Genomic DNA, 16,679 nt, shown 5'->3' with positions numbered 1-16,679 from the left:
CTTATGTTTACTTTTTCAAGTTGCTAAGCGGGTAGTCAGCAGAGAACACACGCAGTCTGGCAGACTGCTGCAGGTAAAGCTGGCCACACCCCAAGTTATGTACAAGGACAAAGTACTACTCACAGGGGTGCCACTAATGGAGAGTTATGAAACACTGAGCCTTTACCTTGAGGCAAAGACAGATCTTAAGGTGCAGGAGCTCCTGTATGGGGAAGAAGATGGAGATGTACTGGTTACATTCTCAGAAGATATCAAAGGTAGGATTACGCTTTTGCAACAAACTTAAAACAAGTTTGATAGGACCCTGTTAATATTGACGGCTCTGCTATGAATAATATATCTACCACTTGATAACAACCAATCTTTGTTGCATATAGGAAAATGAGATTGCTTATCAGGGTACTGTACAGTGGAACTAAAACCATTTTTCGAATTGTGATCATGATCTGATAGTGCCCTCTATTATCAAGAAAATATTATGCCAACAGTGCACGTTTTTGCACACTGGTCACAAATAGATTTAGGTACATTTGCAATAACTATGGTTAGTCCACACCTAAAACGTTTTTGACAATGTTTTATATATCATGACGCATGAAGCGCTTCATATATTGGAGGGGAAAAGGTGGTCGAGTCGTCTAAGGCGCCGTAATTTGCTGTGATGAGTTGCATCTCTTGGGCACTCCAGAAAACACTGCTTGTGGGATCGAATCTCAGATCGCCCCGATAATGTTTCTAGGTTTGTCAGTACAATACACGTCCGCGTGGGTTGTAAACGTCTGAGACCTGCTTCACTTCGGTCTTTTCTCCCACCTTCAGCTGGAATACTGTTGAAAGAGGCATTAAACCCACCTAATCACTCACTCACATACTGAACATACAGACAATAATATGTTATTATGGTGAATTACGTGTAATATGTAGTTTTGTGTAAAAAAAAGAAGACGAAATGTTTGATTTCCCTTTGCTATGCATGCATAATACACTGAAACATTATAATTATTTATTATCAAACGAAAGTAATTTCCTATTCGATAAAAAATGCATTAAATAGTTTGTCAGTTAGGTATGTACACTTCTGTTTCAGATTTTGAGTTGATGAAAGAAAGAATGAAGGAGAAACCTTTTAAACAAGGAGGAAAGGAAGTTGCCTTCAACATTGACAAGGTACCTGAGACAAGGAGTATCACAGTATGGGACATCCCAGAAGAGATAACAGAGGATCAACTCAGGCTATACTTCGAGAACACCAGGCGGAGTGGTGGAGCTGATGTGGAAGATGTCATCAGTAACAACCAACAGAGATATGCAGTCATCAAGTTCCAGGATGCAAAAGGTTTTTGTTATAAAAATGAAACTGTGATGATTGAACAACACTTTCCTGTAATCATTGGTGAATAAATCTCCAACAGCATTAAAATCACGGCATGTTATTACGATAAAATACCATACTACTGTACTATCGTAGGCCTCTGTCTGTTTTTGTTTGCTCGCTCTAACAATGTAAATACTATATGTCTTGCAGTTGCTGAGAGGGTGTACAAACGAAAACACAAGCTGCAAAAGCTCCCAATTGAAGTTAGTCTTAATTTTGAGTGTCTTGGGGAGTCTGGGGGGTCCTTGGAACCGCCCTGTTCAAAATTGCCAGACGCCTTCACAGTTTGTGATTTGGAGGAATATAAATTAAGATATCTTGTGGAAAACAATGTTGCAAATGTCTCTGTTAAAGAGATTATGGCGAACGTCAATACAGATATTGACACGAACGTAATGGACAGGAATGCAACCTTCACGCCTAATTTTTCACTGAATACACCAGATACAAGATCAATCTGTAAAACATGGAGAAAACAAGTAGAGGCTACGTTTACAACAGAAATGGATTCAGTCAAAGTACAGACGGTTTCTGTCAGTAGTGATATATGGACTGAAGTCCAATCAAAAATGAAAGAAGTACAATTACCACATGAGATACAGCTGTTTTCAGACAAGGGACGAGTCGTTGTCATTACAGGTCCGGAGGAAAAAACTACCAAACATTTTTAGTGAGATACAAAAGACCATAGATGGCATGCAGACAATGTATGATAGGAAGAAGAATGAAATTGTAGACAAAATATCCATAAAACCACCAAAGCTGAGGCTTTTACTTTTACAAGGAATACTGCAAAGTGTACATGCTGAAGATTTGTGTGTGGACGTTGATGTAGATAAAGGGGAGCTAGTTTTTACTGGTCAAAAGGATGATGTCCAATCTGGCAAGATGAAAGTGTATGAGGAGTTGAGTAAAATACAGCAGCAGACAATTGTCAGTATACTCACTCCCAACCAAGTCGAACTATTACATCATGGGACTGTTTCTGAGGTTCTCGTAGAGAAATTGCAGGATCAGCCATCTCCTTTGAATGGGTCTTGGGAACCAGCTAAAGAAGGCGTCACAGTGTACTATACCGAAGAAGATAAGATTGGAGGTGTTTTGAGGTACATCAGCACATCACTAAAAGAAATCACGTTACCACTTGATGACGAAAATCTGCTCCTACTGCCATCAAAAAAGTTTAAGAAATTTGTGGCCGAACTTACAGAGGCACACGAGGACAGGATCATCATCACACCAGACGCTAAGAGACGTCAAATAACTGTAACTGCAGTCAGCAGAGATTGTGCGTCAGTGGAGTCTGTTCTGCAAAAATTCATTCAAGGAAACAGTATTTACACTGTGTTATATACACGTGATGCCTTCCAACTAAAATTTGTGATACTCCATTGCGAGGATGAACTTGACACAATAGAGCAACAACTAGAGCAATTTTATGTCAACTTTGAAAGACGAAAGAACGATCCTGATTTTGCTTTGACTTTGAAATCCACAAAAGCTGGTCAGCCACATGCCATTAAGCTAATAAACTGCATCACTAAGAGAATCACAAGACACACACAAGTTATGTCATGTCCTGGATTGAAAGCTTACCTAGAAGGCGCCACCTCTGTCTTGCAAAGAGTTGAACGCGATACAAGATGTGTCATCTCACTGAAAGAAAGCATCAATGACAATGCAGAAGATCTGAGTGAAGATGACACACCAATGACATACGACGTTGCCTTTGTTTGTTATCATAAGAACGAAGGGCAACTGCACATCGCCCTGGGAGATTTAGTGGCCATACTTCCAGACGTGGACGTAGTTGTAGTTGAGGTCACTCCTGGACTAAACAGTGACTCAAAGCAGGCCTGGGAAGTGATCAGTAGAGGTTGGCATAATAGATTCTCTCTCTCTCTCTCTCTCTCTCTCTCTCTCTCTCTCTCTCTCTCTCTCTCTCTCTCTCTCTCTCTCTCTCTCTCTCTCTCTCTCCCAAATGAGTAAGTAAATTGCGTGAAACCCGTGAATAATGCTAAAATATTCCTAAATGTGGCGTAAAGCATAACCCACTTCTCTAAGTTCTTCAATATCTTCTGTATGTGTTTGTCACTATTATCACCAATATTATTCTTTTACAATCGCGGTGATGGAATTAATTTCTTACAAAGTGTCATAACTTAGCGTTGTAACTGGACTATCTATGTTGCAGCTGGAGCAGTTTCAGAGGTGCGAGGGCTGTCAGGTCAGATTGCAGAAGGGGATGTTGTCAGCAGTTCAGCAGGAGCTCTGAGTTGCAGAATGATAATCTATGCCGTTGGACCCACGGGTAAAAACAACACCGCTGAGGTTATTAAGACTTTAGTTAGCAAAAGTTTGAAACTTGCAGCTAAGAAGAACATGAGATCACTGGCATTCCCCGCCTTTAATACCCAACTGGTCTCATCTTATCTTTGTTCTGAGGACGACCTGAAGGCTGTGGTTGAAGCTGTGTATGAGTTCTTCAATGACAACCCACAGGGCAGCGTGATAAATGTCTATCTCTGCACAGAAGACTGGCAACAGTGTGCGCCCGTATGGAACATTGCAATAGATGCCTTTGGTGAGAGGAATGTGAAGGGCACAGATGGGGGAATGGATGCAACGGATTCCCCCCATGGAGGTCGACGACGTGGAATGGGCCACATAAGGTGTAAGCTATACCAGTTTATATGTCTATTAATACACATAGTAAAGTAATGTACAACTCTATTAGGAATCATGGAAAATGTATTTCGAATTCTATTTTCTTTCTTTCTGGTGTCAAGAACTTGCGTAAAAAACAGGGTCACTCAGTTAATTCAAATATTTTTATGACTACCAATTTTGCAGATAATCGATGCTGAATATTCTCTGGTGTTGACGTTCGATATTTATGTGGAAGTTAACAGAGAGTAAGACAATTTCATGTTTTTCTTTATGCAGCAAATGCAAGTTATCGCAATGAAAGTGACACAATCCAAGAGGATGACTTTGGGGAAGCGTCCGGGGGCCTAGAGGAAGAATCTCGCTCCCCTCTTAACAGGATGAAGCCTAGGATTCACCTTGTGAAAGCTGATATGGGAGTAGAAGAGGTGAGATACTTCGTCCAATGTAAAACATGTTTAATATAAATCACAACACAGTGGGATTTTACACTCGTACTTCGAAATCCAAATGATATGCGGGCAACAGATTCTTTAAATACAATTTTAAGTAAGAGCAACTTAACTGAAAAATAGAGGCTTATCATATATAGTTCTCCCTTAAACAGTTAAACACTAGGTATCAACACTATTTGGTAGTGATATACATGTGCCATACTTGTCAGTAATTATTTAACCTGATATTGACTTACATGCATTCCCAGGGACCGACCAATTGATATTCTAGCGGGCCTGGGATTTTGTATGGATTTTGTATTACAGATACAGCTAAAATAAACCAGAAATGTTTTCATTTTCAAACAGGTAGTTTGGTTTTGTAGTGAACAGGCCACCCAAATAAATCAACACCTTCAGATCAGCCTAAAGAGTAAACAAATTCGGCCTCAACTATAAACAATGAACAGTTTGGTAATTTAACATGTTTGTGAAATACGTGTTAACTTGTAACTGGAGCCGTACGTTATAAGGAATGGTGCATGGTGTCACATATGACGAAGCAATCCTCCATATGATTGCCGGGCCTTACAACAGATCCAAAATGTGTCATTTTTTTTTGTCTAATTGACATAATGCCGTCCTTACACGGCCCTAATAATCACGGAGTATATTCAGAAGAAACAAAATAACATATGGAGTAACGGCGTATATTTACCTAATTTGAAGCCGACTGGACATTCTTTCGATGATCTCCAGCAACGTCTTGCTCACATGCTGGTTGATAAACACATGAACAAGTCCATTACTAACAATTTCTGTCTATTCTGATGCCTTCAAAGTTTTTTTTCTAATAAATTCACAAGAAATCTCTCGATTGTACGATTCCGACCATATGATGAGCATGTGTTTTTGAATCACTATCAAACGGTGATGATACAAGGTGCACGTGAGAGGGTTAGAGTAACCAGCCCCACCCTTGGCACCCCTCTTAAACATCCCCCAAAAAGAACAACCAGAAAGTATGGTACAAGTCAAAATAGGTATGTCTTCCATAAGTGTAACAAATTGATTGTGATATTGTCAATTAATTACACTACAAGTAACCTTCGCATTTGTGTTGAGTACATTATTAAACTGGATTTGCGTTGCTTTACTTATTGTTACTTTGTTTATGTTTGTTTTTCTCCATGGGCACCAATTGTACTCCCCTTTTTGTTGATCTTTATGCATATGAATAGGAATGTCTGCTCGGACTAGTAAAGTCAAAACAATGTAATAAGGTCAAGACGTTTAGCTCAAGCTTCAGGTATAATGATGATATACTGCATGTACCATTCAATAACCTTCAACCCTTCAACTAATTTACGTACCTGAACAAGAAATAAAGGAGACCAGTTAGGCCACATTATCCGTTTCATATTTAGATCTATGCATAAATATTCAGAGTGACAAAACACTCTCCACAAGAGAGGATGACTACTACTGTTACTTCATGTCAAGCAATATTCCTACAGCCCCATCCCTTGGTGTCTACATTTCACGACGTTTGTGGAACAATCGAGCATGCTCTTTCTACCAACATTTCGAAGAAGGTCATATGACTCTTGCTCTTGTTCTTTGATAAATGTTTCAACATTCAAGGCCTCAGTAAAGCTTTCAAAAAGGATACGCTCATCTTTTCGCGAACCTCTGGTGGTATCATCACTATGTTATAGTAATACATAAACACATGTCCATGATATAGTCGGAATATATTGGACGTCTTTTGGCAGAGATTGCTTATGAATGGAGAAATTGTATTGTCGCCTTAATTAGATCTTCTAAAAGGGCACTTAACAATGTAGCTATAGGAAGTACTGGAATGTTTATTGTGGTAACATTTTGTGATTTCTAGGCATTTGAAGCTGAACACAGGAAATACATTGCGCTCACTGGAGGTAAACTTGCGTCATCCCAGAAAGGTAACATCAGGATTATTGCCTGCTATTGATGCCTCTTGTCTTCGGCATGAACATATTTTGAATCTCTGTCATATAATGCCATTCAAATACAAAATTAATTTATGATGTTATATATGAACATGTTATGTCTGCAGTACATGTGTCTATTGATTATTGATGTCATCTCCATTTCAGAAATCGATGACCAGAGAATGGACGAACTTGAAGCCTACGGGGATCAGCTGAAGTCAGACAAAGCAAAACGAGACAAAGGGGCCTTAATGTCGTCTGCCATAAAAGCAGCTGTTGCCAGCCTTTTCAATAGAAAGGAAAAGAAAAGTGATAAAGCATTATCGATTCCTGTTCAGACCCCTCGACCTTCTGCAACACGAACAGTTCCTAATCCATCAGATGTTAAGGTGTGGATATACACTGACGATGACGCCAATGTGACGAAAGCAGTTGACATGATTTACAAAGACTGGGACAGCAAAGCAGAGAGACATACTATAGACAAAGAGGAGTCCATTAAATTGTGGTCCCCAGTTGAGGTAATCTGATGATTTCCTTTTATGAAGGCTTTTTAAATAAAATGTTTGCCAAACAACAAAATACTATTTTGATTCAATTATAAGGGCAATGTTTGTATTATATAGGGAAATGAACATGTTCTTTAATGCTTGTGTTGAAAGGAGGGTCAAAACATGATATTGTCCAGAGTTCGTAATTGACGATTTATCAAATATACACTTATGAATGTCTTTGTTTGGCATTTTCTTTCCAGATCAATGATCTCAAAAAGATTGAACAGAAGCGTGGTATTTCTATCACTGCAAACAAAGCTTTAGGACGTATCGTTCTCTATGGGTTAAAGCGCAATGTTACTGATGCAGCTGGACAGGTTTACCAGATGATTCGAGAGTTAGAGAGGAAACGCAAGGAAGAGGAATATGCCGACGACCTGCAAAGAGTTGTGCAGTGGTCATTTGTAGAGCTTACGGAAGAGGGAGAAGACAAAGTTGTTGACTACGATAAGAAAGTTAATGTAATGTTAGAAAAAGCTTACGCCAAACAACAAAAGACAAAGTTGGAGTATGAGGGATATACCTTTGACTTCACCAAATGGGTAGAGTATCCTTCAGAGGATGCGACTGACACAGTGACAATGATTCGCCGAGATAAAGTTTCAGGTGTGCTATTGCTGGGTTATTATATTATGTCATGAAGTTCATAAAGTGCTGTTATATGCATTTGACAATTGTACTTGTGATGTATTCTGATTGATTGTGATATATTTTTGCAAGTAAGAACAAGCGGTATATGTGGAATATGATCGATCTAATAATGTAGGTAACTCAAAATTTTGACCTTTTCCTTATATTCCTATTTTAATTATATATCATAGTGTAGGCATGACCAATACGCAGATATATCTAGTTTGATGGTACTGCACGCACACTGTTATACTTTCTACTATATAAGGAGATTCAGAAAATTGTAGTTATCATTGAGGGTATATTCATAGGTCATTTTAAATTTCAAGTGGAACTTCATATAATTACATTTGACACACCATTTAACTTCTTGATAGAATGATAGAAAGGAAAGCGCGTGCGAGAATTGACATCCTAACCTATCATCCTACTTTTTCAAATAAGTTTCAAAAAGTATTCATTGTCCTAGCCTATGCATAGTCTGTTAGAATATTTTCCCGGCTGTCCATTGCTGTCGTTACAACAGACTAAAATCATATCAGGTTCTGTGAATTGGCTGATTGCCTGTCATTATGCCCCTATCATGCTCATGTTTTTGCGTTGCCTGGATTGCACTACGTTTTGACATAGCAGGACTATATCTGACTGCAGTTTTCAAAACTATTCCCCCATTTATCAGATTATATATATAAAGAGCAACAATAATAACAAAATCAGACAAAAAGGGCATCAGCTCCAAATACTCCCTTAAACTATACGAGGAAAAACATATTCTCGCTGCATATATCATTTCAGAAGTCTCGGCCCACTTCCCCAGCACATGGGTTGGCATGAACTCCACAGATGATGTAAAGATTCTACAGGTACAAAATGGGAATCCAGAATTTACCAGGGTACACCAGACGTTTACAGACGCATTGGGAACTATGCCTGTCCAGGTTCGAAGGGTAAGTGAAGCACGCTCGTCTCTCTGACGTCATTTCCTCATGGACCACTTGACCAATGAAGTTCTCAACTGTGATGATACCTGGCTCTGTTCAAGAGATTCGATTCCGACTTTCAATTCGGCCGTAACAACGCCAATGTTGAAAAACCTATTTGTGACCATGAATTGGATGTGAGTGCTGGCAGAAACATTTGTTAAGTCTCGGTTGACATCATAAACTGTTGACTGAATAGCCATGGGAGCTACAGTGCCGTGATACTACTTTTACTTTTACGTCATACTACGTGTCGTCCACAACAGCCAATTCTTGTCATAAGTGTGGTCAGGTTCATTGACCTAGTTGCTTGCGTGTCATCGTACCCCAACAACATGGATCGTTGCTGATAATATCAATCACTGATTGGTCGTATCCAGAACCAAAAATGTACAGAGCGTCGTCATTAAACTGGAAATACTTGAGTGTAAACAAATCAATATGATGATTTATTATATATTTTAGTGTGAAAGATTGCGTTTTCTGAAGTTAAGAAATGTGATATTTTCATTGCAGTGAACATAACAATTGATATTCCACTGCAGTGAACATAACACTTTGGCGGAACTATCGTCATACCAGATTTACCTCCCCTAAATTGTCTTGCTTTATGGTGTCAAGCCCGTACACAAACTGTTGACGTCCTCTTTACGTTATTTCAACATTGACAAGGCAAAACAATGACAGATGCTCATTTATGGAGTTGATATCACTTCTTCTCTCGACAATGTTTTGTTATAAACTATATTTTTTTCCATTTAACTCGTCAATGGAGAATTTCAGTTTTCAAGAATTCTTTTTGTTAAAGTTGATTTTGAATTTACGTTTCAAGGTTTTACATTTGTAAAGAAACAATTTAATTTTCAGGTAGGCAACTACACAAAAAGTATATAATAAATAGGATATTTCATGTGTCGAGTGATATATCATGTTTCTCTCATCTCGTGACAGGGGGAAATGAGATATATATGCTTTTCCCCCTTTAAGAGATGAGAGAAACATGATAGTTCACTCGCCACATGCAATATCCTCTGTGTATGTGTTCAGATCGACAGAGTGCAAAGCAAGACCCTCTACCAACAGTACCAAGCCAAGAAACAACAGTTGGAAAAGCAGAACCCTGGAACAATGGTAGAAAGGACGCTGTGGCATGGAACTCCACAGGGGACAACCATGAGCATCATGGCGTATGGCTTCAACAGGAGCTACTGCGATAAAGACAGTGAGTTGGTTTCATATTTCATGAGTTCCTTTCTGATTAACACGAAATAGACAGACAACCTTTTAGGACAGTTTTAACATTTTTACTATGCGCATGTCATTAAGTATTTGACGCGTGGACGTATTTTAAATGATTCCAGGTAATGCCCTTGGGGAAGGAGTTTACTTCACCTCAGATGCTGCCTATGCTTCTAGAGACCGCTCTGCGCCAGTCGATGGCCAGGGCAACCGACACATGTTCCTCTGTAAAGTACTCACAGGATCATACACCCAGGGCCAACCTCAAATACGAACACCACCACAAAAGGACCCCGCTAAGCAAGAACTGTACGACAGTGTTGTAGACGATCCAGAGAATCCAAAGATCTTTGTCGTATTCACTGATACGCAGGCATACCCTATGTATCATATTTCATTCCAGTAACAATGTGAACATGAGTTTAGGAACTGATTTGGCATGTCACTTGAAAAATGGGTATTTACCGGCGTGAATCTTGTTATTTTGAACTTGCAATAGTAATTCTGGATTAATATCATCCTTTCCTAATTGTTTCGTCAGTACTCAATGAGAGTCCTTTCACTATTGTGTATGTCTTAATTTTAGCGCTCTCAGCAACATGCACTTGTAAAAGATTCATTGAATGAATGATTCACCTTGTGTTTTTCATATTTGTTCCAGCAGTAAGTGTATAATTATATCAGTGTTTGTGGCTTGTATATTTTGAACTAGTAAGTACTTTCACATTTGGTAGTAGTAAACACGATTTGCTCGCTTTTGAATTCAATGCGAAATGTCTGAAAACACTCACTACATTTGGCCATTATACCCTGTGAAGAAAGATTCAAATGAGTGGTAATGCACCAGAAAGGTTTAGAATTGTATGAAAACTAGCTTATTCAAGATGATGATATTTTGACTGTGATAAGAAAGAATATGTAGCGTTAGAAGGTAACTTGGTTAAGGGAAAGTTATGCCATATACCTATTAGCTGTCCATATCATGTAAACATTAATAGGTTAATCATTAAACAGATTGCTTTAGTTACTTCTACATTTCTGAAGCTTGTACACCCTAACCCCTCACTTTTGTATGCAAATTGCGTGAGTCCCTGGATGCTACCAGCAGGGAAGGACATGCTTTCCCTTTCAGCGAACACCTGCTGCCATCACTGATGTTCTGTGATCCAATCTTGCCTTCCCAATGTTCACGTTATATATATAGTTCTGTCTTCATGGCCCAGATATTTGCTTAATAACAGTTCATAATAAATCATAGCAATATCTTTAATATCTACTTTCACCGTAGAATGCTATTCATCTTTCGGATGTTTGTAATGTTTTATTCATGTATGGGAGGCCACAGGCCCATGTACGTTTCAGCTGTAAAGCAAATAAATTTTCAGTTGTACTGTATTCCCTCCGAAATCCGGCCTGAGCTTCAGGAATTGTGTCATAAACTTCTTCACACGTCTTCAGTCGTTCATTTGATACTGTTATCATCAACGTTCCAAATACATCCATCATCGTTATTCCTCTAGAATTATTAATATCATTTATATTATTTTTCTGATGCAGAGGAACTATTATACCATTTTCCCACTCACGTGTGAACACACCGCTATGCATTATCCTAAATAAAACTATAGTTGAGCAAAGAAATGCTGCAACATTCCATTCAGTCCTGCCGATTTGCCCAATTTAAAGTTGTGTATGGCTTATAATAGTCTTCTTCAGTTATATCAGGATTCAGGAGATTTTTCACAACACGATCATTACAGAAGTCACACTCTTCAGTATCATGTTTGTTCAATAAACCTGCTCTCTCGTGAAGAGTGCCACCATCCACAGGTACAGCAGTTTAATCAAAGACATGCCGAAAACATTCGGGCCACTGCCATGGGTTATTCCCAGTAGGCTTCAAGATATATAGTTGGAGACAATTTCCGAGCTGTATCAGCATTCACAATTTCCATGTTATATACCAGTATTCAGTCAGAAATACCAGGACTGTTATCTTTCAAAGTATTGTAAAACACCTCAGCCAGTTGTGTAGATTAAAGCATGTACATATGAACCACCATCAACTTGATGACACTAGGTGTTCGCGAAAGGTTGAGCAAGATTTGTGTTACATCTTTGAAATCTTCGTCGACTGTTCGGGGGTTCTTGTGATATTGTGGATATTATCCCGACTTGGCTCTTTATCCATCCATGGGCAGATATATGAGATGTCTCTCATTCCATTGGAAGAAAAAGCAATGTAGAAATGCCGGTATGACAGTCTGTAATGACTTGTTAACCCATGTTGTGAAGTAGTACTTCCCATGTTGCATCAATATAATATATTTCTTGATTACTGTGTTTGACATGAGGATGATGTTTAGTAAGTTTAGTGTGATGGTAATATACAATAATATACCATAAATTTCTATCTATAAGCACAAGAATAAATAGGAAAAATGACCGATGTTCTTTTGTTCTGTTGTTCACGCTACTAAGGGGTGCAACTCTGCTCAGCACTTAAGACGACTGGGTCTGTCGTGCTCCTCATGGATAATGTTTGTTTATTTGTTTGTTGTTTAACGCCGCACTCAGCAATATCCCAGCTATGTGACGGCAGTCTTAAATTCCTCGAGTCTGGACCAGATAATCAAGTGATACATATTGACAGACAACAAAACCCGGCAAACGTTGTTATGCGTTAGGATCTCATTATACAACTCACAAACGATCTCTCTCTCTCTCTCTCTCTCTCTCTCTCTCTCTCTCTCTCTCTCTCTCACACACATACACACATATTCCTAAAACACTATGACAACAAACAACACAATCACGATGCCCTTCACGTGCTATCCTAACAACATCAGAACTTCCGGAATGAGAGTTATCTCCCTTACATCATTTCTCCCTCTCAGATCACACCCTATGGTACAAGACATTCATTCATGTCCCACATCAGTACATGTTAAATAAGAGAATTGTACATCCCTTAGTATTTCTTTTATTATCATCAGCAGATACAATCCTCAACAATTTACTTATTCATTTAAAACATATTTACAAAATCTACAGGATATTGTTTTAAAACACATACATGCTTAATTGGACATTTGTCTTTCTCACTGAACGTCAATCAGTTTCCTTACACCAGATAGTCACTAGTCACTTTGCCACTTCTTGTTCTTAAAGACTCTCTGATCCCTAGCATATGTATATTCCTTGCCAAAAACAAATCAACTACTGTTGTAAACTCACTGTATATCAATACATCTATTAATATATAGTATATATTATTATACAGTGAGTTTACAACAGTAGTCGATTAGTATGTACCTGTAGAAGTATGTAGTGTAAATATATTGTTGTATATTTTGATTGTGTGTTGTTTAACGCTACACCAACGATATCCAAGCTCTAAAACGACGGCCAGTAAATAATTGAGTATTGCCCGGGAAAATAAGCCAGTCATTGATATGAGCAAAGCCTCATACCGTCGGGGTTCGATGACACGGAATTAACCAAGTCACTTGCCGGAATGGTAGCTCAACGACCCTATAGATGTAGTGGCCTCGCAACAAGCATAGGGTACTGGGGACCAATTCTAACCAGTAATCCCAACGGTGTTAGGATTACGGGTAAGAGTACAGGTCCTCATATACAGGTAACACATGCATGTATTGGTTGGTCGGTGCACATGATGTCAATCAGTCTACATTGATTATATTATATCCCTACATCCGCGATCATGACTACAAACATTTTATGATCAGCCTAACCTACCCTAACTACATACCAACCCATGTTTAGAACTATATTTCTTACAACGGTAATGTAATATATATATACACAAAACTGGCTCCCACTTGATTAGATCAAGCGATACCTACACTGTAGATATGGCTGCAATGAAATTACATCACAATGCTTTGCAGAATAGAAACATTTCTACACTCGTTTTCTAAAATCAGTTCAACACCCATGTCGACTGCCAGTTTAGTATTCACAATTGTGGTAACAAAATAATGAAGCGACCCACAAAACTAAAACGCTCACCCATACTGGCAACGTCCAATAAGCCATTTTTAGGAGACACAAGTCCATTTATAAAGCGCCGAATTCCATCCACCAAATTGTTGCTCACACCACTACGTGATACAGGGAATTCAAAACATATACATATGTACAGTTCTGTGTTGTAAATGAAAGTTCACTGACATTCTTGGAAGAGGTGTGCCTATAGTCCAGATTTGACAGCAAAAAGAAGGTGTTCCAAAATACTGCTGCAGAGTAAATAGAAGCAACACAACCCTTTCTGTAAGAGACGTATTTGTGGCAACCGATATTTGGTGAATGAATGAAGGTGGGTTGTGCCGCTTTTAGACATATCCCAGCCATATCAAATCAGACGACGCACTGTGAGTGAATGAATGAAGGGGGGTTTTGTGTCGATCTCGACATATCCCAGCCACGTCAAATCGGGGAACACTGAGTCTCTGTGAGTGAATGAATGAAGTTGGTTTTGTCCCGCTTTCAGACATATCCCAACCACATGAAATCGGGGAACACACTGTGAGTGAATGAGTGAAGGTGGTTTTGTGTCGATCTCGACATATCCCAGCCACGTCTAATCAGGGTTGATAAAAGTGGAAAGATTCCGAGGCTTGCCGAGGATTTTTGCCACTTTTATCAACGACTGTTGATATATTTCATATCAAAAGACACGAGGGTGAGATTTTATTTATCATCCAACATCATTCTTCCAACTTTGTTCAATTTGTAGACAGTAATTAGCAGTGTCTTCAGTGTAAAATGTACTGCTAACAGCTTTAGTAGCAGAGCCATTAGTGATGTCATTTGTGGTTTCTGAAAAAGACAGATATATGTTCTCGTTTACAAGGTCGATATACATGGATTTTCAGATTTGTATAGATATTCTAACAATTGAAACCTCCACCAGACGCCGAATTTCGGGGCAGCAAATACTCAATAACACCCGCCAATCTGATTCCACCGCCAGGTCTAGTTCTAAGTAAAAGGGGACTATGGTCCACGATCCGTTTGCCTGTTAAATATAGAATATTAAAATTGAGATTATTAATTATTCTTTGAATCAGAGACAGTGTCTGTGTAATTATTGTGATCAGTGATCATCAACAATTGAAGCGGTAGACAAACAAAATGGCTTTCAGACATCTCAGATACAACTTGCTCGGGCTGCCAATGTGTTCCAGCCAAGTCGCAATTTTAGGTCAGTTACATGGATGCAGGCGGGAGCTCTTCGTCCTGTACAAAGAAGAAAATTCCATACAGGCTTAATAATATTTTGCTGTGTAAAGTTCCCCACTACTTCCTTCGTTCCAATTACATATGTGGCCCTGACCGTTTGTACACAGAAGACAGCTGTCGTGATTTCCATATGTGACAGATTCACACATGATCGCTGAGGTTTTGATCAATTGACTTAATCAAGAAGATAACCTATACATTTTGAATTAGCTGATGTCAGGCAAGGTACGGGCGATCGTTTGCTGAGAAAGTGTGAAAAACGAATTAGTCGTTAGCCATACGAAGATTTCTGATAATTTTCATACCAATATTTCACCAAATACCATAACCTTACAAATTGACATTTCCATTGGTCCAAATCAAGTTCTTATCCTACCTCGTCGTTTCATGGAACAAGTAACACCCGTGCATTGTGTTCCCTGAAGAGCGCATAAAATGATTTTTTATTTTCATATCATATAAGTATGGTGAATTAAGAAAATAAGGCATTCATTGAACACATATATAAACTATTGATGATTTCGACATTAAGAAGAAAATGGATTTTTAGGAAATACACAAATTATCCATCACTATATCCCTTAAGAAATATGTATTGCTTAAATAAACAAACTGTACATCATTTTATCCTTTCTATAATATATGTTCATCGTGTTCTGTTAAAAAGATAGCAACCTTGTGTAAAATAGAAGAAAAAAATATACCACTATCCGTCAATAAATGTATAACTATCAACTTTTCGTTAGAATAAAATAGGTCTACTTTGACAGTAGGCTAGAATCAAAAGCCATCATTTACACGGCCTGTGGGCATGAATTACGACGCCACTGAGACTTCTTATCGATTTATCACAGTCATGGAATAAATATTAAACATTTTATGAAATAAAAGCGACATAACCCTTTACGATTACGATAATATCATGAGCATGTGTTTATGAATCACTATCAAATAGTGATGACACCAGGTGTTCGCGAAAAGGTGAGCGCAGCCTGCCCCACTGGTCACAAACACATGTAAAGGCAAGTCAAATGTTCATGTGAAAAACATGAGAACATAGGGTACAAGTCAAATAGGGAATTGCATCGGGCATCATTCTTGTCAGTGAAATATTATGCTATTTAAAAATTAAACCTTAGTACAGGCAAATAAAGAGGCAAGTTCACCTTTAAACATTTCGATTCCGACTTTATCATGAGCTTGTGTTTATGAATCACTATCATATTGAACAGTGATGACACCAGGTGTTCGCAAAAAGGTGGGGAAAAATGATAACGTCAAACAACGGCATTGGGAGCTTGATAATCAACATTGAGAACTGTTTCCATTAAAGTACATATTTCTGTACACACGAAACATACAAAAGACATATTTCCGAGCCTTTATTGATGTGAGTGAGTGATTTTGGTTTAACGCGGCTTTGAACGTTATTCCACTAAAATCAGGGCGTGATTACTTAATGTGAGAGGAAAGCTCGAAGTCATGCAGATCTCAGATGTTTACCACTTTGGAGAAACCAGCGAACACGGATATGGTTTTAAAGAACAGCTTTCTTAACC

The 16,679-nt window shown here is 38.6% G+C and overlaps 2 pseudogenes; both read left to right on the top strand.

The window, feature by feature from the left end:
• The window catches only part of LOC139452407 (protein mono-ADP-ribosyltransferase PARP14-like), a 47,468-nt pseudogene extending 35,239 nt beyond the window's left edge, over positions 1 to 12,229 (top strand).
• A 2,783-nt stretch (positions 12,230 to 15,012) lies between these two features.
• LOC139451775 (uncharacterized) overlaps positions 15,013 to 16,679 on the top strand; it is a 33,922-nt pseudogene continuing 32,255 nt past the window's right edge.

Source organism: Haliotis cracherodii, unplaced genomic scaffold (assembly GCF_022045235.1).
Source record: "Haliotis cracherodii isolate W230 unplaced genomic scaffold, xgHalCrac1.p SCAF_9, whole genome shotgun sequence".
Lineage (NCBI taxonomy): Eukaryota > Metazoa > Mollusca > Gastropoda > Lepetellida > Haliotidae > Haliotis > Haliotis cracherodii.
This window is presented reverse-complemented; position numbering and strand designations above follow the sequence as displayed.